The 21987-nt window shown below is 38.5% G+C and overlaps 1 pseudogene; it reads right to left on the bottom strand.

Annotated features, from left to right (window-relative positions):
• Positions 1–635: 635 nt before the first annotated feature.
• LOC137225598 (large ribosomal subunit protein uL23 pseudogene) lies at positions 636–21594 on the bottom strand (annotated as a pseudogene).
• Positions 21595–21987: the final 393 nt, after the last annotated feature.

Below are 21987 nucleotides of genomic sequence, written 5' to 3'. Positions count from 1 at the left end.
CAGTTGCCATGTGAGAATGTGTGCCTGCTCTTAATACTCCTCAAGTGTTTCAAGAGAAGCTAGGAATCTGGATTTTAACATGACATCTTTCATCTTGGAAATGTTGGCAACAAACTCAAAGTTTTAAGAAAAGCGCTCTGTAACCCAATACGTTGCGGGCCAAAGCAAACACATCTGCAGGCTGGATCCAACCCCAGGCCATCAGTTTGTGACTTCTGATCCAGATGGATCAGTGGCTATGGCGATGATTTGGGACTGGTTCTTTTCAGACTTAAAAACAACTGGTTGCTAGTGATCTAAACGTTCTCACTTACAAGTTGTTCTCTTCGTTTCCTGTTTTTGTAACAAATCTTAAATCACATTAGTCTGATATTTGAAACCTGCTGGTTAAAAGTAGAGGGACCATACATCCAGGACTGCCCAGCACAGCACTGGCTTAGGCCTGTAGCCGTTAAAATTATTAATACTGTTCCTTTTCATTCCTGACATGTTCCAGTTAGGACAATAAATTATACGGATGCTTTAATTAAGAGTCTCTTTTATCCCCACTCCCCCATTTTTCACTTACTTTTATTTTTTATTTATTATTTTATAGCAAAAACTTTTATGTGTAGAATTAGCCAGCTGGACTCAGTTTAGATGACCCCAATTTTGCTGGCAACATCCTAAGCATCATACTCAGGAGCCAGTGGAACATATGCCTTCTTCTCTCCATCAGGCCTGATCAGAGTGTTGACTCTGGCCATGTCAATGTCATAGAGCTTCTTCACAGCCTATTCAGTTTGGTGTTTGTTGGCCTTGACATCCACAATGAACACCGGTGTGTTGTTGTCTTCTATTTTCTTCATGGCTTACTCGGTGGTGAGGGGGAACTTGGTGATGGCATAGTGGTCAAGCTTGTTTCTCCTAGGGGCGCTCTTCCGAGGATATTTGGGCTGCCTCCTGAGCTGCAGTGCTTTGTGCCGTCCGAAGATGTGTGACGTCTGGATCTCCTTTTTTTTCGTGGCCGTGGACGCTGCCTTTCAACACTGCTTTCTTGGCCTTCAAAGCCTTTGTTTTGGCTTGGGCTTTCAGAGGAGCAGGGGCTTCCTTCTTCGCCTTCGGCGCATCTTTGTGAAAAGGGGTCACTTATTATTTATTTATTTAATTGTTATTGAAGTACAGTTAATTTACAATGTTGTGTTAGTTTCAAGTATACAGCAAAGTGATTCGGTCAGATTCTTTTCCATTATAGGTTATTACAAGATACTGAGTATAGTTCTCTGTGGTATACAGTGGGTCCTTGCTGTTTACCTACTTTATATATAGTAGTATGTGTACATACATATGCATTCTGTGTGTATATATTATATATATATATATATATTTTAACAGCTTTGTTGGAGTATAATTGCTTTACAATGGTGTGTTAGTTTCTGCTTTATAACAAAGTGAATCAGTTATACATATACATATGTCCCCATATCTCTTCTCTTTTGTGTCTCCCTCCCTGCCACCTTCCCTATCCCACCCCTCTAGGTGGTCACAAAGCACTGAGCTGATCTCCCCGTGCTATGTGGCTGCTTCCCACTAGCTATCTATTTTATGTTTGGTAGTGTATATCTGTCCATGCCACTCTCTCACTTCGTCCCAGCTTACCCTTCCCCTCCCTGTGTCCTCAAGTCCATTCTCTACATCTGCATCTTTATTCCTGTCCTGCCTCTAGGTTCTTCAGAACCTTTTATTCCTTTTTATTTTAGATTCCATTATATATGTGTTAGCATACAGTATTTGTTTTTCTCTTTCTGACTTACTTCACTCTGTATGACAGACTCTAGGTCCATCCACCTCACTACAAATAACTCAATTTCGTTTCTTCTTATGGCTGAGTAATATTCCATTGGATATATGTGCCACATCTTCTTTATCCATTCATCTGTTGATGGACACTTAGGTTGCTTCCATGTCCTGGCTATTGTAAATAGAGCTGCAATGAATATTTTGGTACATGACTCTTTTTGAATTATGGTTTTCTCAGGGTATATGCCCAGTAGTGGGATTGCTGGGTCGTATGGTAGTTCTATTTTTAGGTTTTTAAGGAACCTCCATACTGTTCTCCATAGTGGCTGTACCAATTTACATTACCACCAACAGAGCAAGAGGGTTCCCTTTTCTCCACACCCTCTCCAGTATTTATTGTTTCTAGATTTTTTGATGATGGCCATTCTGACCAGTGTGAGATGATATCTCATTGTAGTTTTGGTTTGCATTTCTCTAATGATTAATGATGTTGAGCATTCTTTCATGTGTTTGTTGGCAATCTGTATATCTTCTTTGGAGAAATGTCGATTTAGGTCTTCTGCCCATTTTTGGATTGGGTTGTTTGTTTAACTGATGTTGAGCTGCATGAGCTGCTTGTAAATTTTGGAGATTAATCCTTTGTCAGTTGCTTCATTTGTAAATACTTTCTCCCATTCTGAGGGTTGTCTTTTTGTCTTATTTATGGTTTCCTTTGCTGTGTAAAAGCTTTTAAGTTTCATTAGGTCCCATTTGTTTATTTTTGTTTTTATTTCCATTTCTCTAGGAGGTGGGTCAAAAAGGATCTTGCTGTCCAAGAATGTTCTGCCTATGTTTTCCTCTAAGAGTTTTATACTGTCTGGCCTAACATTTAGGTCTTTAATCCATTTTGAGCTTATTTTTGTGTATGGTGTTAGGGAGTGTTCTAATTTCATTCTTTTACATGTAGCTGTCCAGTTTTCCCAGCACCACTTATTGAAGAGGCAGTCTTTTCTCCACTGTATATTCTTGCCTTGTTTATCAAAGATTAGGTGACCATATGTGCGTGGGTTTATCTTTGGGCTTTCTAACCTGTTCCATTGATCTATATTTCTGTTTTTGCACCAGTACCATACTCTCTTGATTACTGTAGCTTTGTAGTATAGTCTGAAGTCAGGGAGCCTGATTCCTCCAGCTCCAATTTTCTTCCTCAAGATTGCTTTAGCTGTTCAGGGCCTTTTGTGTTTCCATACAAATTGTGAGATTTTTTGTTCTAGTTCTATGAAAAATGCCAGTGGTAGTTTGATAGGGATTGCATTGAATCTGTAGATTGCTTTGGGTAGTACAGTCATTTTCACAATGTTGATTCTTCCAATCCAAGAACATGGTATATCTCTCCATCTGTTTGTATCATCTTTAGTTTCTTTCATCAGTGTCTTATAATTTTCTGCATACAGATCTTTTGTCTCCTTAGGTAGGTTTATTCCTAGATATTTTATTCTTTTTGTTGCAGTGGTAAATGGGAGAGTTTCCATAATTTCTCTTTCATATTTTTCATCATTAGTGTATAGGAATGCAAAAGATTTCTGTGCATTAAATTTGAATCTTGCTACTTTACCAAATTCGTTGATTAGCTCTAGTAGTTTTCTGGTAGCATCTTTAGGCTTCTCTGTGTATAGTATCAGGTCATGTCAAACAGTGACAGCTTTACTTTTTCTTTTCCAATTTGGATTCCTTTTATTTCTTTTTCTTCTGTGATTGCTGTGGCTAAAACTTCCAAAACTATGTTGAATAATAGTGGTGAGAGTGGGCAACCTTGTCTTGTTCCTGATCTTAGTGGAAATGGTTTCAGTTTTTCACCATTGAGGACGATGTTGGCTGTGGGTTTGTCATATATGGCCTTTATTATGTTGAGGAAAGTTCCCTCTATGCCTACTTTCTGCAGGGTTTTTACCAAAAATGGATGTTGAATTTTGTTGCAAGCTTTCTTTGCATCTATTGAGATGATCATATGATTTTTCTCCGTTAATTTGTTAATATGGTGTATAACATTGATTTGCGTATATTGAAGAATCCTTGCATTCCTGGGATAAATCCCACTTGATCATGGTGTATGATCCTTTTAATGTGCTGTTTTGGATTCTCTTTGCTAGTATTTTGTTGAAGATTTTTGCATCTTTGTTCATCTGTGATATTGGCCTGTAGTTTTCTTTCTTTGTGTCATCTTTGTCTGGTTTTGGTATCCGGGTGATGGTGGCCTCATAGAATGAGTTTGGGAGTGTTCCTCCCTCTGCCATATTTTGGAAGAGTTTGAGAAGGATAGGTATTAGCTCTTCTCTAAATGTTTGATAGGATTTTCCTGTTAAGCCATCTGGTCCTGGGTTTTTGTTTGTTGGAATATTTTTAATCACAGTTTCAATTTCAGTGCTTGTGATCTGTCTGTTCATATTTTCTATTTCTTCCTGGTTCAGTCTCGGAAGGTTGTGCATTTCTAAGAATTTGTCCATTTCTTCTAGGTTGTCCATTTTATTGGCATATAGTTGCTTGTAGTAATCTCTAATCATCCTTTGTATTTCTGCAGTGTCAGTTGTTACTTCTCCTTTTTCACTTCTAATTCTATAGATTTGAATTTTCTCCCTTTTTTTCTTGATGAGTCTGGCTAATGGTTTATCAATTTTTTTTATCTTCTCAAAGAACCAGCTTTTAGTTTTATTGATCCTTGCTATTGTCTCCTTCATTTGTTTTTCATTTATTTCTGATCTGATTTTTATGATTTCTTTCCTTCTGCTAAGTTTAGGGTTTTTTTGTTCTTCTTTCTCTGTAATTGCTTTAGTTGTAGGATTTGGTTGTTTATTTGAGATGTTTCTTGTTTCTTAAGGTAGGACTGTATTGCTATAAAATTCCCTCCTAGAACTGCTTTCGCTGCATCCCATAGGTTTTAGGTCGTCGTGTTTGCATTGTCATTTGTTTCTAGGTATTTTTTGATTTCCTCTGTGGTATCTTCAGTTATCTCTTGGTTATTAAGTAGTGTATTGTTTAGCCTCCATGTGTTTGTACTTTTTACACATTTTTTTCCTGTAATTGATATCTAGTCTCATAGTGTTGTTGTCGGAAAAGATACTTGATATGATTTCAATTTTCTTAAATTTACCAAGGCTTGATTTGACCCAAGATATGATCTATCCTGGAGAATGTTCCATGAGCACTTGAGAAGAATGTGTATTCTGTTGTTTTTGGATGGAATGTCATATAAATATCAATTAAGTCCATTTTGTTTAATGTATCACTTAAAGCTTGTGTTTCCTTATTTATTTTCATTTTGGATGATCTGTCCATTGGTGAAAGTGGGGTGTTAAAGTCCCCTACTATGATTGTATTACTGTCGATTTCCCCTTTTATGGCTGTTAGTATTTGCCTTATGTAGTGAGGTGCTCCTATGTTGGGTGCATAAATATTTCAATTGTTATATCTTCTTCTTGGATTGATCCCTTGATCATTATGTAATGTCCTTCTTTGTCTCTTGTAATAGTCTTTATTTTAAAGTCTATTTTGTCTGATATGAGAATTGCTACTCCAGCTTTCTTTTGATTTCCATTTACATGGAATATCTTTTTCTATCCCCTCACTTTCAATCTGTATGTGTCCCTAGGTCTGAAGTGGGTCTCTTGTAGACAGCATATATATGGGTCTTGTTTTTGTATCCATTCAGCCAGTCTATGTCTTTTGGTTGGAGCATTTAATCTATTTACATTTAAGGTAATTATCTATATGTATGTTCCTATTACCATTTTCTTAACTGTTTCGGGTTTGTTTTTGTAGGTCTTTTCCTTCTCTTTTGTTTCCTGCCTAGAGAAGTTCCTTTAGCATTTGTTGTAACGCTGGTTTGGTGGTTCTGAATTCTCTTAACTTTTGCTTGTCTGTAAAGGTTTTAATTTCTCCATCAAATCTGAATGAGGTCCTTGCTGGTTAGAGTAATCTTGGTTGTAGGTTTTTCTCCTTCATCACTTTAAATATGTCCTGCCACTCCCTTCTGGCTTGCAGATTTTCTGCTGAAAGATCAGCTGTTAACCTTATGGGGATTCCCTTGTGTGTTATTTGTTTTTTTTCCCTTGCTGCTTTTAATATTTTTTCTTTTTATTTAATTTTTGATAGTTTGATTAATATGTGTCTTGGCGTGTTTCACCTTGGATTTATCCTGTATGGGACTCTCTGCCCTTCCTGGATTGATTGACTATTTCCTTTCCCATATTAGGAAAGTTTTCAACTATAATCTCTTAAAATATTTTCTCAGTCCCTTTCTTTTTCTCTTCTTCTTCTGGGACCCCTACAATTCGAATGTTGGTGCATGTATTGTTGTCCCAGAGGTCTCTCAGACCACCCTCAATTCTTTTTTCTTTATTCTGCTCTGCAGTAGTTATTTCCATTATTTTATCATCCAGATCAGTTATCTGTTCTTCTGCCTCAGGTATTCTGCTATTGATCCCTCTAGAGAATTTTTAATTTCATTTATTGTGTTGTTCATCACTGTTTGTTTGCTCTTTAGTTCTTCTAGGTCCTTATTAAACATTTCTTATATTTTCTCCATTCTATTTCCAAGATTTTGGATCATCTTTACTATCATTATTCTGAATTCTTTTTCAGGTGGACTGCCTATTTCCTCCTCATTTGTTAGGTCTGGTGGCTTTTTACCTTGCTCCTTCATCTGCTGTGTGTTTCTCTGTCTTCTCATTTTGCTTAACTTACTGCGTTTGGGGTCTCCTTTTCGCAGCTTGCAGTTTCGTAGTTCCAGTTGTTTTTGGTGTCTGTCCCCAGTGGCTAAGGTTTGTTCAGTGGGTTGTGTAGGCTTCCTGGTGGAGGGGCCTAGTGCCTGTGTTCTGGTGGATGAGGCTGGATCTTGTCTTTCTGGTGGGCAGGTCCACGTCTGGTGGTGTGTTTTGGGGTGTCTGTGGCCTTATTATAATTTTATGTAGCCTCTCTGCTAATAGATGGATTTGTGTTCCTGTCTTGCTAGTTGTTTGGCATAGGGTGTCCAGCACTGTAGCTTCCTGGTTGTTGAGTGGAACTGAGTCTTAGTGTTGAGATGGAGATCTCTGAGAGATTTTCTCCACTTGATATTATGTGGAGGTGGGAGGTCTCTTGTGGACCAGTGTCATGAACTTGGCTCTCCCACTTCAGAGGCACAGCCCTGACACCTGGCTGGAGCACCAAGAGCCTGTCATCCATATGGCTCAGAATAAAAGGGAGAAAAAAATGAAAGAAAGAAAGAAGAAAATAAAATAAAATAAAATAAAATAAAATAAAATAATTAAAATAAAAAATGATTATTAAAAATTTTTTGAAAAGTAATAAAAAAAGAAAGAGAGAGCAACCAAACCAAAAAACAAATCCATCAATTACAAGTGCTAAGAACTATACTAAAAAACAAAACAAAAACAAAAAACGGACAGACAGAACCCTAGGACAAATGGTAAAAGCATAGCTATACAGACAAAATCACATACAGAAGCATACACATACACACTCACAACAAGAGAGAAAGGGAAAAAATATATATATCATTGTTCTTGAAGTCCACCTCCTCTATTGGGGATGACTGGTTGTCTATTCATATATTCCACAGATGCAGGGTACATCAAGTTGATTGTGGAGCTTTAATCCGCTGCTCCTGAGGCTGCTGGGAGAAATTTCCCTTTCTCTGTTTGCACAGCTCCTGGGGTTCAGCTTTGGATTTGGACCCGCCTCTGCGTGTAGGTCACCTGAGGGCGTCTGTTCTTAGCTCAGACTGGACAGGGTTAAAGGAGCAGCTGATTTGGGGGCTCTGACTCACTCAGGCCGGGGGGAGGGAGGGGTATGGAGTCCAGGGCGAGCCTGCGGCAGCAGAGGACACCCTAACGTTGCTCTAGCCTGAGGCTCACTGTGTGTTCTCCTGGGGAAGTTGTCCCTGGATCACAGGACCCTGGCAGTGGGGGTCTTAACAGGCTCCCAGGAGGGGAGGTGTGAATAGTGACCTGTGCTCGCACACAGGCTTCTTGGTGGCGGCAGCAGCAGCCTTAGCGTCTCATGCCCGTGTCTGGGGTCCTCGCTGCTAGCCGCGGCTCGCGCCCATCTCTGGAGCTCCTTTATGCGGCACTCTTACTTTCCTCTCCTTGCGCACCAGGAAACAAAGAGGCAAGAATAAGTCTCTTGCCTCTTAGGCAGCTCCAGACTTTCCCCGGACTCCCTCCCGGCTAGCTGTGGCGCACTAGCCCCCTTCAGGCTGTGTTTACGCAGCCAACCCCAGTCCTCTCCCTGGGATCTGACCCGCGAAGCCCGAGCCTCAGCTCCCAGCCCCGCCCACCCCGGCGGGTGAGCAGACAAGCCTCTCGGGCTGGTGAGTGCTGGTCCGCACGGATCCTCTGTGCGGGAATCTCTCCGCTTTGCCCTCCGCACCCCTGTTGCTGCGCTCTCCTCCGTGTCTCCGAAGCTTCCCCCCTCCGCCACCCGCAGTCACCGCCGGCGAAGGGCCTTCCCAGTGTGTGGCAACCTTTCCTCTTTCACAGCTCCCTCCCACTGGTGCAGGTACCGTCCCTATTCTTTTGTCTCTGTTTTTTCTTTTTTCTTTTGCCCTACCCAGGAACGTGGGGAGTTTCTTGCCTTTGGGGAGGTCTGAGGTCTTCTGCCAGCGTTCAGTAGGTGTTCTGTAGGAGTTGTTCCACACGTAGATGTATTTCTGATGTATCTGTGGGGAGGAAGGTGATCTCCACGTCTTACTCTTCCGCCATCTTGAAGCTCCTCCGGTCACTTATTTTTAAATTTGTTTCTTTTAAAAAAAGCTCTCATGGAACATTTAAAATATTTAAAAAACTGATAAATGCCATAAACATCTATGTAGCCATCATCCAGTTTCAGCAACTATCAACTAACCACCAATAATGTTTCTTCTATACCCTCAGCCACTCCTCAACTCCTGTATTATTTTGAAAGAAATCCCAGATTCCATATTATTTTATCCATAATTTTTATACCCTTTGAATCAATATTATTTAAGTACCAACCTCCCACTAAACATTTGCATTTTAACTCATTATGTTTCAAATTTCTTATCTCCCCCAATACCTTGACTTCTTTGTAGCCTTTCCTTTCTCACTGTCTGCCATTAGTCTGTCATTCTGTTCCTGAGTCCTTGTATTGAGGGACTTCATCAGTATTTCTCAAGAACTTTTCAGGAGTCATTGAATATTTGTTGCTGCTGAGGGAGATAGCCAATATTTCTGTCTAAAAACAAATTATTATATTTATTATTAAAAATAAAAGATAATATTTTGAACTTTGTTTTTCTAGTGTGTCAACTGCATCTGTCTTTTCAGATATTGATTTGTCCATTGGTTTGCCCTTTGAATTATTTTTGGTGAATTTATCTCATTGCTTTGTTACACAATTGGAAGAGTGTTGGCAGATTCCAGTTCTCTGAAGACTTCTGTTGTCTATTGTGGACTAATCCTGGGGTCTAATTTCAAGGTTCATTTGACATTTTGGTGGAAAATGTGTATTCTGGTAACTATGTCCTTTGAAAAACTTTGTGAGTTACAAATGATCAGAGAGAGAGAGAGAGAGAGTGACAGAAGACATGACTGTTAAACTTTGATAAATTTATTAAGGACTCAAGATACTTTTTATGTTAGAATTTTCTTCATAGTTTAAAATATTTAGATTAATGCCTATGAATGCACATTATATAATACATATATATAATTTGATAATACAAATAATTGATTCCTCAAATAAGCTAGTTTTGTTAGTTTGTATTTTATCTATTTGGGAAACTTGCATAAAAAGTATTACACTTTTACTCCCTTTTGAGTTTCTCTGCATTGTATTTATATTTTTCTTAGTTTATTTATTTTTTTTTTGGCTGTGTTGGGCCTTTATTGCTGCGCGTGGGCTTTCTCTAGTTGCGGCGAGCGGGGCTACTCTTCCTTGTGGTGTGTGGGCTTCTCGTCGAGGTGGCTTCTCTTGTTGCAGAGCACAGGCTCTAGGTGTGCGGGATTCAGTAGTTGTGGCTCCCGGGCTCTAGACCACAGGCTCAGTAGTTGTGGTGCACGGGCTTAGTTGCTCCACGGCATGTGGGATCTTCCCGGACCAGGGATCGAACCCACGTCCCCTGCACAGGTGGGCGGATTCTTAACCACTGTGCCACCAGGGAAGCCCTGTATTTTTCTTCTCTACGATTTTTTTTCCATAACTTATATTAAGATTTTCTTTTTGAGTATTACATTGTTTTTTCTTTTCTTCATATGTTGGTAATCCCCATCTGCATTCTTTCCCATTATTCAATCTTCACATAGATCCAACTTCAATATTTTCTAAATTCATATACTATGCGTGGATTAATAATGAGGACTACTCTTTACCCATTTCATACTCAACCAAATGATTAAATGTATTTTTAAGGAGCATATACTTTTCATACTAGGTTGAAAGTTCCTGGAGACCAGAATCTCAACCTTTTATATCAGTATCAATGTATCAACCTTTTGTGTCTATATCAATGTATCAACTTAAAATTAAATATGGTAGACTCTCCAAATATTTGTTGACTTAAAATCTAGTTAGGAAAAATCATGTTTTGCTACATGTTTCATGTACTTGCTGACTATAATATAAATAAATTCATCCGTGTTATGATCTTATGCATTATAAATATTTAAGACATCAGCAACATTAATGGAGTTCTAAATAAAGCATAGAAAAGTTTAGCCACAATTCCACTATTCAATTCCAATTTTTAAATTTTTAAAATTTAAAAATTTAAAAAATAAATTGAAGATAATTGATTTACAATGTTGTGTTAGTTTCTGGTGTACAGCAAAGTGATTCAGTTATATATATATATTCTTTTTCAGATTCTTTTCCATTATAGTTTATTACTATATTGAATATAGTTCCCTGTGCTATATAGTAGGACCTTGTTGTTTATCTATTTTATTCATAGTAGTTTGTATCTGCTATACCCAAACTCCTAACTTATCCCTACTCCTCCTTTCCCTTTTGGTAAGTTTATTTTATACGTAAGCGAGTCTGTTTCTGTTTTGGAAAGAAGTTCATTTGTAACACTTTTTTGGATTCCACATATAAGTGATATCATATGATATTTATCTTTCTCTGTCTGACTTATTTCACTTAGTATGATAATCTCTAACTCCATCCATGTTGCTGCAAATGGCATCATTTCATTCTTTTTTTTATGGCTGAGTACTATTCCATTGTATATATATGCCACAACTTGTTTATTCATTCATCTATATACGGGCACTTAGGTTGCTTCCACGTCTTGGCTATTATAAATAGTGCTGCTGTGAACATTGGGGTGCATGTATCTTTTTGAATTCAAGTTTTCTCCAGATATATGTAAGGGCAAATAATTTCTACACTGCTATAATTAGTACCATAGATACTTTGTTTTAAAGGTCAACTTTATTAAGGTATAATTCACATACAATAAAATGTACCCATTTTTAGTGTACATTTTGGAAAAGTTTCAAAAAGTTTTCTTTTTCAAAAGAAAATTCTCAATATAATTTTGCAATGTTTTTTGGTCTTAATAATCTTTACAGTTTGATTATATATACATATATTTAATTGAAAAAAGCTGTTAAAAGGTAAAAAATACTACTCTTTTTCTAGCTATTGATACAAGTTTCCAGTCTTACTCTATGTACAATTTTTCTGGCTAAGACTGGCCCTGGGTAAAATTTGGAAACAAGCAAAGATTTTGCTTTAAATTTCCTCTTGGAGTCCATTTCTGCTTCCTCCTCATTCCAAGGAGCCCTGTCATTACAAGCCGCACCTCTACCTCAGTTGTTTATCACTTTGGGACAAAAGTATTTTACACTTTAGACTCCTGATTTTGTATTTAATGTGCTAATGCCTTTAGTGGTAGAGATTTTCAGTCAAATATATAAATGTCCCTTAATCATGTGTTGTTTGAAGACTTATTCCTTCTATAAAGTTACCTCTGACAGTACATTTGGTCATTTCTAGATTCTCTTTTTCAGGTATCTAATTCCTATCCTGCAAGGAGTGCATGAAAGGACAAAGCATCATGAGTGTGTGTGTGTGTGTGTGTGTGTGTGTGTGTGTGTGTGTATGTACCAACATGTGTTTTATTGCCTTGGAAAGAAGTGGTATCCTTCTCCAATATCTTGTGTAGGATGAGTTGGAGAGTTTTCTAGTTTTCAAACTTTTGTAAATGCTCTAGTCCTGACATATCCTGTTCTTTGCCTGACTGGGTAGACAAAGTGTAAGCTTGAAGGGCTACGCTGGCAGAATGACCTTTCATTCTCCCAGGTGGATTGAATCAGATACTGCTTTCCTCAAACACTCAATCACAATTCTTAGTCACAGACTAGGTCACAGGCAAGCAGTCAGCCTCAGGGTATGGTCATGTTCAAGTTCAGCTCATTAGTACCAGCCCAGGCTAGTCTTTTGTTTCTGTACTCATAGTTCTGTTAGGAAAGTGCAGGATTTAGGCTACTTTGAAAAATTTAATCCCCCCTTCCCAAGTTTTTGACTGTGGAACAGCTAGAGAGGGATGGACTTCGGAATAAAACAGACCCATCTGTGTGTGTATATATTTCCTCCCTCCCTTCTTCCCTTCCTTCCTTCTTTCCTTCCTTTTTTCCCTTTCTTATTTACTGTTTCATTTGTTTATTATTCAAAAGAGATAAAAGAGCATGGTACAATTTCAAACAAATTTAAGAGTATGTGATGGAAAGTAAGCAGTCCCTCTATCTCAAGTCTCTAAACTCCTTTCCTAAAGGCAGCCACACTTGGCATTTTCTTATGCGTCCCTCCATAAAATTTCAGTTCATAATCAAACACATATTTGTATTTATACCCTTTAATTTATATCCTGTTAAAAAGCTCAGATGTACCTGGCTTATTTTCACTTGAAACGTGTCCAGAATATTGTTTCAAAACAGCACTTACAGATCTACCGCATTCTTTCTAAAGACCATGTTTGGCTACATAGTGTTCTATTGTATTGTACATACTTTGTTGAACCAGTCTCCTGTGGAGGGAACTTAAGTTATTTCTAGTCAAAAAATTCTTTTTGGTTATTAAGGATGATACCACAGTGAGTATTCATAGAGATACATGAGGATAATTATTGGAGACATTCCTGAAGTAGGTTGCTATGTCTAACATTAAACTTTTAATAGTTATTGCCAAATTGTCCTTCAGTGAAGTTTCATCAACTTATCCTCCCAGTAACAACATTTGAAAATGCTTGGTTTCAGACTATTAGTATCAAACTTTTCCAACTTTGCCTACAAATTCATTTTTCTTCAATAAATAAGAAGCACTTTCTCTTCCTTTCTCCATTCTCCTGCCACCTTTAATTGTCTTATTTTTAATCACAGAATAAGATATTGAAGGTTATAACTTTTTAGAGTTAAGCATAAATTCCAAATGTTGACTATGCAGTCATTCCTTATAAGGAAGAAAGAGGTGTTTCTCTGGGCCTACATTCAATTTCCATGCTTCAGTCCCTCTTTGCTTTAACTCTGCCCACATGCTGGTTAGGTGGCAGTGTTAATTGGGCATTCGGCTTTTTGAATCTCACGTAGAGTGCACATCCAACTAGTTTACCACAAAATTTAAAACAAAAATGAAGAGAATGAACACAGCCATTAGAGTTGTTGTGAATCATTTGAGTTAAATGTAAATGCAGAAAGAAAATAGGAAAACTACCATTAAGTGCACCTTGCCCTTCTCAGTGGAATACAGTACAGATTTACAATGTTAATTATTTCCACCATCTATCTGTTTAAAAGCTGTGAGATTGCAATATGAATATGTCAGGTATTTAAATACTAATTTTACTTAAAAAAATCTGTACTTTTTATTAAAATATCATTATGCATATTTTAAAGTTAAAACTCTGTGCTATGTAAATGTAGAGTAAAATTCCCATTTATCGTCCACTGAATGTGAGGGAAATTGGATTTGTCAGGAAGCTGATTGATATCTCGAAGTGTTTTGTTTTCAGTGACTGGCACTGCCGAGCTACAACCATCTATCATCTAACAGGTAATTAGTCAGATTTCTCATCATGAGCCTTCAATCCTGCTGTTTTATTGTTGAAATACCACAAACCAGTAGGCAATCTGAATGCAGATAAAGTTCTCTGTCATGGTCTTAAGGACAAAGACAACATTTTGCAATTCAGCAGTAGTGAGTTTGAATAAAAGTCACTGAAATGTAAGTTTGGGTCTTATAAGAAAATAAACGTAATAAAAAATATAACTTGATACCCTACTTGTCCTCTAAAGTGACAACTGAGAAACTGGCTATTTACAAAGCCCCTTAATGTTCTAAAATGAACTTACTTTATTATAATATTTTATAAGTAGAAAGTTAAGTGGAAGAACATTGATCACATGAAAAATAAAGTTAGATAAAATAGATGAACCAGGTCCTGAATAGCTTTCATCCATTTTCTAAAATACTTTAGATGGTGGATAAAAATAATCTGTAATTAATAGTAGCTAATCATATGAAAAGTTTACTCCTTTTAAAATATTTTATAAGGGAGTTTAGAAATTAAAATAACTGGAAACTCTAAAGATGAATTATTTGATCACTCTTACATGTGCTTTGTACTAAACAAGCTTGCTTCTGAAATTGTTGCTAAGACACTTCTCGGGCCTTCTATGGTTTATAGGTTTCAGACAATTGATTCACATTTTTGGATCCCAAGAAGGTTGGTAACTTTATACCATTGAATATTATTTTCTTGACTTAATTCAAAATTGTTTATTATCTTTCAGAAAAATGGATCTCAAAATACTTCAGCTTTCCAAAAAGTCACAGATACCATAGTCATTACTTCTTAATGAAGTGTACATATAATGTGTCTTCTTTCAAACATTTTGTGTGGAAATGAATATATTTACATGCTTTCTCAAACCTTGGTTAAATAATAATTTTCTTTATGCCACAAAGTAATGTATATGCAGCATGTGTACATTAAAATTTATTAGATAAGCAATGTTTTAATTCAATTACATAGTCATATTTTCTGGTAAATAATAGATTTTACCACAGAGAAAATTTTTACATAATTGAGTTTGATTTTAAAATATAAACTAAACTTTAGTTTTGTATGCAGATTAAACACATACTTTACAAACATAGTATATAATGTGGACATTCCTATGCAATATGTAGAATATAATATCGCATATTATCAAGTTGTTTAGACATTTAAAATATGGCACTATAATTTTTCTTGTATTATCTTTATTAAAAATACAGCAATTTATACACATATCTTTGTGTTTCCTTAAATAGCATAAGCTTTGGTTCTACCATGAATATTTCATAAAACCTTTTCATATGAAAACAAATACCAATTTATTATAAATCATGATTTCTTTCAATATCTTAATGCAATGTAAAAAAATACTCTTGTAGGTATTATCACACGAGAATAAAAAGTTGAGAGTAATTATCATTAAATAAGTAATTTTTTTTTTTTTTTAAATGAGGGAAATAGTGGGTTTGTTTCTTTGGAATCATGATTTTGGCCCACGGGCCCAGCCGCTCTGTGGCATGTGGGATCCTCCCAGACCAGGGCATGAACCCATGTCCCCTGCATCGGCAGGCGGACTCTCAACCACTGCGCCACCAGGGAAGCCCCAGTAATTTTTTTTTTTTAAGATTTTTTTTTTGATGTGGATCATTTTTTTAAATTAATTTATTTATTTTTATATTTATTTTTGGCTGTGTTGGGTCTTCGTTTCTGTGTGCGGGCTTTCTCTAGTTGCGGCAAGCGGGTACCACTCTTCATCACGGTGCACGGGCCTCTCACTATCATGGCCTCTCTTGTTGCGGAGCACAGGCTCCAGATGCGCAGGTTCGGTAGCTGTGGCTCACGGGCCCAGTTGCTCTGCGGCATGTGGGATCTTCCCAGACCAGGGCTCGAACCCATGTCCCCTGCATTGGCAGGCAGATTCTCAACCATTGCACTACCAGGGAAGCCCTAAATAAGTAATCTTGTTAGACAGATAAATAGAATATTACATACACTGTTGCTCAATATAGATCTGTATTATCACACAAAATGCAGAGTTACTAGTTCCCAGAGAATTTTATTTAAATATTTTTATGCAACACTGAATAAACACAAACTGAAAACTTAAGTCAAACTTCTAGGTTCTTACAGGCATCCAAATGGAGCACACACACCCTGTTGGGGGAAGAGCATGTAGTTAGGGTTCTAATAAATGCAAAAATGCAAGAGTAAGAGCATACCTGATGGTTCCTGGAATAGCAAGGAGGTCAGGTAACTGGAGGAGAGTGAGCCAGGAAAGACTAGTAGGAGATGAGTTCAGAAGTGGGGTGATTTTGTAGGCAGGGCTTGTAGCTGTCGTGAGAACTTTGGTTTTGCCTCTGAATGAGGCGGAGCCACTGCAGGGTTTCAAGTAGAAGAGTGACATGGTCTGCTCTATGTTTTGTTTTTTTCGTGTTTTTTTTTTTTTTTTTTTTGCGGTACGTGGGCCTCTCACTGTTGTGGCCTCTCCCGTTGCGGAGCACAGGATCCGGACGCACAGGCTCAGTGGCCATGGCTCACGGGCCCAGCCGCTCCGCGGCATGTGGGATCCTCCTGGACCGGGGCACGAACCCGCGTCCCCTGCATCGGCAGGCGGACTCCCAACCACTGCGCCACCAGGGAAGCCCCTGCTCTATGTTTTAATAGAATCTTGCTGCTGCTGTGTGGAAAAGAGACTGAAAGGACAAAGGTGGAAGCAGGAAAATCGGTTTGTCAAATAGGAATTAAAGGTTCGGGGTAGCTCAAGGAGACTTTAAATTCATTAGTAGTAATAGTTAACGTCTTTCGGGAATGCAGAACTACTTGGGTATATGCTTCAGTTTCTTGGTACCAAAATAGTGTTTATTCCTACCTTCTTTATCACTCTTGAACCTACGTAAATTCTTACTTGAAAAGCCTTCTTCGACATAAGTTAGAAAAATAATACTTAAGGATACTAATTTAGATCAGACACTATGAAACCAATATATCCCACACTTTTTTTTTTGCGGTACGCGGCCTCTCACCGTTGTGGCCTCTCCCGTTGCGGAGCCCAGGCTCCAGACGCGCAGGCCCAGTGGCCATGGCCCATGGGCCTAGCCGCTCCGCGGCATGTGGGATCTTCCCGGACCGGGACACGAACCCGCGTCCCCTGCATCGGCAGGCGGACTCTCAACCACTGCGCCACCAGGGAAGCCCTATCCCACACTTTTAATGCAATTTTAGTGGAAGAAAATTTCATTGAAACAAAATTTGTCATGGTTGGGCTTTAGCCTATATAAAGTATTGTGGTATCACTTATCGCCCACTCACAAATTTGGATTCATAATACCTGCCTAAGGTATAAAGAATTTTCACAAACTGAGTTTTGGATTTTCCTCCAATATGCTCTATTATGCTAGTATTTTAAGTATCTTGTGAAGGGAAATACTAATTCAATCAAAGTATACTCTACTGCTTCAAAAACTTGCCCATGCAAATATCCTTGATTATTAATTCATTGAATCATAAATAAAATATAAGTTAAATTAATTTTGACTTTGCATTTGGTTTCATCTTAAGGCCACGTTCTGCCCTTTTGCATACCAGCTGATGTTTCTGGAAAAAGGTTTGCAGCTGTTTCCATAGCCAGTGCTATAATGACTCACCTGCCAGACCTGTGCTGTGCTCCTTGTGAAAGCCCCATGGCAGGATATTGATTTCTTTAAAGGCTATTAACATGCTCAGGGGTGGGGGTGTAAAGGATAAAGCAGAGGGAGACGGGAAGAAGAAACCTTAGAAACGTTCAGATAGGTCTTCAAAATGGGAATACATCGAGCAGTTAATCTGCTAGTTATCTGACCTCTACACCTTTGTAGAATGAAAAATCGCTTTGTAGCAAAGTTTCTATGAAATCTGGCATCTCTGCTTCAGGCTAGAACTACTAGGCGCTGTTTCTCACTACCATTTTCCATCCAGTGAGATTTTTTTTGTAGTAAAATGCCTCATGAATGTCCTTACATTTGGCAAAGAAGACGGTTAGAGCTTGTTTTAGCACATGGACATGATACAGTATGGTTACCATCTCTCATTTCTAAATTGATTAATTAGGTGAGCACTTATTTAATGTGAATGCTAAGTGCTAGGCTTGATGCTGGGTATGCAAAGGTGAATAAGTCCAGATCCTACCATCAAGGCAATCTGGGCTGAGAGGGGAGAAACACAACATATATGGCCACATATTAAAATGTGATAAATACTATCCTAGCATATGAACTAAGAAAGAAAATCTCTAAAGGTAGTGATGACTAATTCTCCTTTGGGTGGGGAGCACAGTTGGAAGGTTTCAAAAAAGAAGCTGACATTTGAGCTAAGCTTTGAGCCCATAGAGGTTTGAAGCATGGGGATGATCAGAGCTGTGTATGAATGCTACAGATGTAGCCATCTGTGTAGGAAAGATGGCTGTGACCGGTGTGTTGAGGAGGAATGAAGTGGTTGAGAGATTGAAGCGTGTGGCTACTGTAATGTTCTAGTTAAGAGACAACGTAGGGCTGGATTGGGGCAGTGTAGAGGGAGGGAGGCATGAATAGGAGATTTTGGAGGTACATCTCATGGGACATGGTGAAGAGTTGATGGTGGTGGTTGAAGAAGGAGGGAAGGTGGAGAAGGGAGAACTGAGATTTAGTCTCAAGAACCTAGTATATGGGGAGGGGGAAGGGTAAGTTGTGACAAAGCGAGAGAGTGGCATGGACATATATACACTACCAAACGTAAGGTGGATAGCTAGTGGGAAGCAGCCGCATAGCACAGGGAGATCAGCTCGGCGCTTTGTGACCACCTAGAGGGGTGGGGTAGGGAGGGTGGGAGGGAGGGAGACGCAAGAGGGAAGAGATATGGGAACATACGTATACGTATAACTGATTCACTTTGTTATAAAGCAGAAACTAACACACCATTGTAAAGCAATTATACTCCAATAAAGATGTAAAAAAAAAAAAAGAACCTGGTATAGATTACCAGAAGGGGAGAGGAGCTATTGAAGGGAGAGATTATAGGTTCAGTTTTGTGCACGTAGAATTTGGATTTTCAGCAGATTATTCAAATGGAAATGTCATGCAGGAGGTTCTGCAGATGGGTGTGGAGCTCAGGAGGGAAGGGCCAGTTCTGGAATCGTTTATATTAGGACTCATCAGTATACAGGTGATGGCTGACACCTTTTTGGCTGGTGTTCCTGAGAAAGTGGCTCTTTTTGATTCCTTCTCTAAGCTTCATTTTCTCAGGCTCTGTTCCTCATGCTCAGTAAATATGTTCTCATCAGTAAAAAAGGAATAGTAACAGCACCTACACTATGAATTTTTGATGAGAAAATGGATAAGGCAGAGAATATAAAGCATTGTGACTGAAACCTAGTAAGTGCTCAATCCATGTTAGTGATTATTGTAGTTGTTGTTAGTTTTATTTGCTTAATAGCAGAGGCAGTAGAGGGCTGGGCATGGTGAGTGTAATGCACTCCTACAAGACATGTAGAGACGATAGGCATGAGAGAAATGGGAAAATCCATAAGGAGGGAAGCTTTTTTTTTTTTTCAGAGATGGAGAAAATGATATATTTATAAGTTTATGTAGATGAGGAGAGATATTAAAGACACCAAAGAGAGATGGAAAAAAATCTTGGAGCTTGGGTCAGGCAGCTTAGCGGACATGTTCCTAAATTCTCACCTGGGCTCTAGCATTCATGGTTGAGGACTTGGAGGTTCAGAAACAGCTTCAGTGGGAAATGAGAAAAGAGGCTGTCCTGGTTGCAGGGGTAAGGGTGTTTTTTGTTGATTAGTCCCTAAGGTCCTACTGATTTTACCAGAACCTAGATTTGCTTCTTCATCACTTAATACCTTAGTTCATTCCTATAATATCAGACTCTCTAGTCATGCCCTACATGCCAGTCCAGTCTCTAAATTGCCAATTAGTCTTATCTTAAAATGCACATATTCTGATACATCCTTAGTTAAACCTTTCCCGTCTCCCCATTGCCTTTAGGAAGATCTTGATTCCTTAGTATGTTTCTTTATTCTTACCCACTTCTCTAATGTGCCTAAGATTGCCGTAATTCTGAACTATGATATGTCTCTTTCATTAGGCTGATCATATACTGTATTGTCCAAAAGAGAACACTTTTGAGAATAAAAGAGGATGCTACTAAACAATTATGTCCGGACAACAGGCAAAAACTGGATCACAGTGTCTATCATCTCCCTGATTTTCCACATTTGTGTCTTATTTGTGTCTACTGCTCATTTTGCTTGGAATACCCCCTCTGTCATTAATCCCATTCTCTCCCTGGTGAAATTTTACCCATCCTTCAAAACCCAAATCAACTTCCAAGTGCCAGAGGTAATCAATTCCCTCTGATTTCCCTGGCTGGCTCGATTAACCATTTCCTCCCCTATGCTTTTATAGCAGATTTTATGTACCCCTGCTTTAGCCCTTATCATGTTGTTGTGTAACTTGTTTGCTTTTATATCTGCCCTTTTCATTATACTGTGAGCTCCCCAAATCCAGAATATTGGTGTATATACTTGGCACCTGCTACACTGCCAGGCCCATAGAAGTCATTCATAAAAATCACATATTCCTTGGAATTGTCATTATTATGGATGTCAATTTCCTTATTAGATTATAGACTCCTGGAGTCTTTGATTGCTTCCAATTTATCTTTCTATCCACTTTAGTACTAGCACATTTTCTTGTAAATAGTAGGTCCTGAGCTGTATTTGGTAAACAGAAGAACAAAAAGACACTGAAAAATACACTTAAGTTTCAGGTTATTAGTGTATAATTCTAAAAACCTGTCCTTGAAGGAATATAGTACCTTATAGAATCCTCTCTTGTTAAATGATTTCCAACCTAAATTTTCAGACTTGGGTTAATTTTCCAAAGAGATTATTTTATGGGTAATGGTGATTTAAAGCTCAAAATATGTTTAATGCTTGGACAAGCAAATCCTTTTAACATCACTTGAATTTAAATGTGCGATTTCTTCTTATTTCACTCTCTGCGTACAAAGTAGGGCAACCTCTATCCTAGGAGTGATCCAGATTCCTGAGCTGGGCTTTATTGGTTGTGTAGGGAGGGGTCATGAGAGCTTTGTGTGAAACAATTGAGGATTTATGACATTCATATAGGAAGAACAGATGATGTTTTGTGAACAACAGACATTATTAGTTGCTTTCCACAAAATGTCTTCCAGGGAGAAGCCAGAAAGAAGCTCGTGCCTTCTGATGGGAGAGACAAACTGCTCGGGGATCTGCCTGAACATTTGGGAGCTTCCAAATGTTCTCTGATGGTCTTTGCAGGGTTAGCCTTTTAGCTAGTCTACTCTCTACTAGTTGGCATTATTGAGATAAAATAAAAAACCCGAGGCTGGATTTTTATTTTGAAGTAGTTACTGCCGGAATCTTCAAACTATTTAAACTAGTTGTTAAGTGACACTATTATTTGAAGTAATTGAGGCTGTCAAAGGCTGCAGCTGTCCCGACCATAAGCAGTTACCACTCTGAGGTGTCAGAGACCAGGGGAATTGAGATTTTTATTATTGGTTTTATTTTTAGCTGGTGTCAGTCAGTCATGCTGACTGAGGGCTGACACTAAAGCCAGCATATAATGAGATGTCATGATTTGGTACTTTTATGCATTCACCTTGGGGCAGTCATCATACCAAGTGAACAGCTCACAGCATCTCTTCCTATGGCTCCTACTGCCATCTCTGGCTCCTGCTGTTCCTGCAGTCATTTTTCGCCCTCTCCTGCCAGCATCGTCTCTAGCCAGGGTTTTCCACCTCACTTTTCCCTGCTATTGCTGATGGCTCCTGGCTCCTGGTGGCTCAGCTAATGTCTGAAGCTAAAGGCTGCTCTCTCATTGAAGTGTCGTTTCCCAGAGTGTAGCAGAGAGCTGTGCACGGACTACTGTGAAAAGAAGCACCTGCCTTCTGCTCCTGTTGCCACTTGCAGACAAGAGAGGTGAAGCCCATTACAGCTGGTCAGATGGGCACTCAATGAACTGCGGTGTCCAGCTGTAGGGCAATCTTTTAAGCATCAAGATACTTTTAAGACTTTTTAAAACTGCTACCTATTATTCTATGTAAGTCCCAATTGAAATGATTTCTAGTTTCTTATTTTGTGCTTC

Source organism: Pseudorca crassidens, chromosome 5 (genome assembly GCF_039906515.1).
Source record: "Pseudorca crassidens isolate mPseCra1 chromosome 5, mPseCra1.hap1, whole genome shotgun sequence".
Lineage (NCBI taxonomy): Eukaryota > Metazoa > Chordata > Mammalia > Artiodactyla > Delphinidae > Pseudorca > Pseudorca crassidens.
The sequence above is the reverse complement of the archived record's forward strand: the minus strand, read 5'-3'. Positions and strand labels throughout refer to the sequence as shown.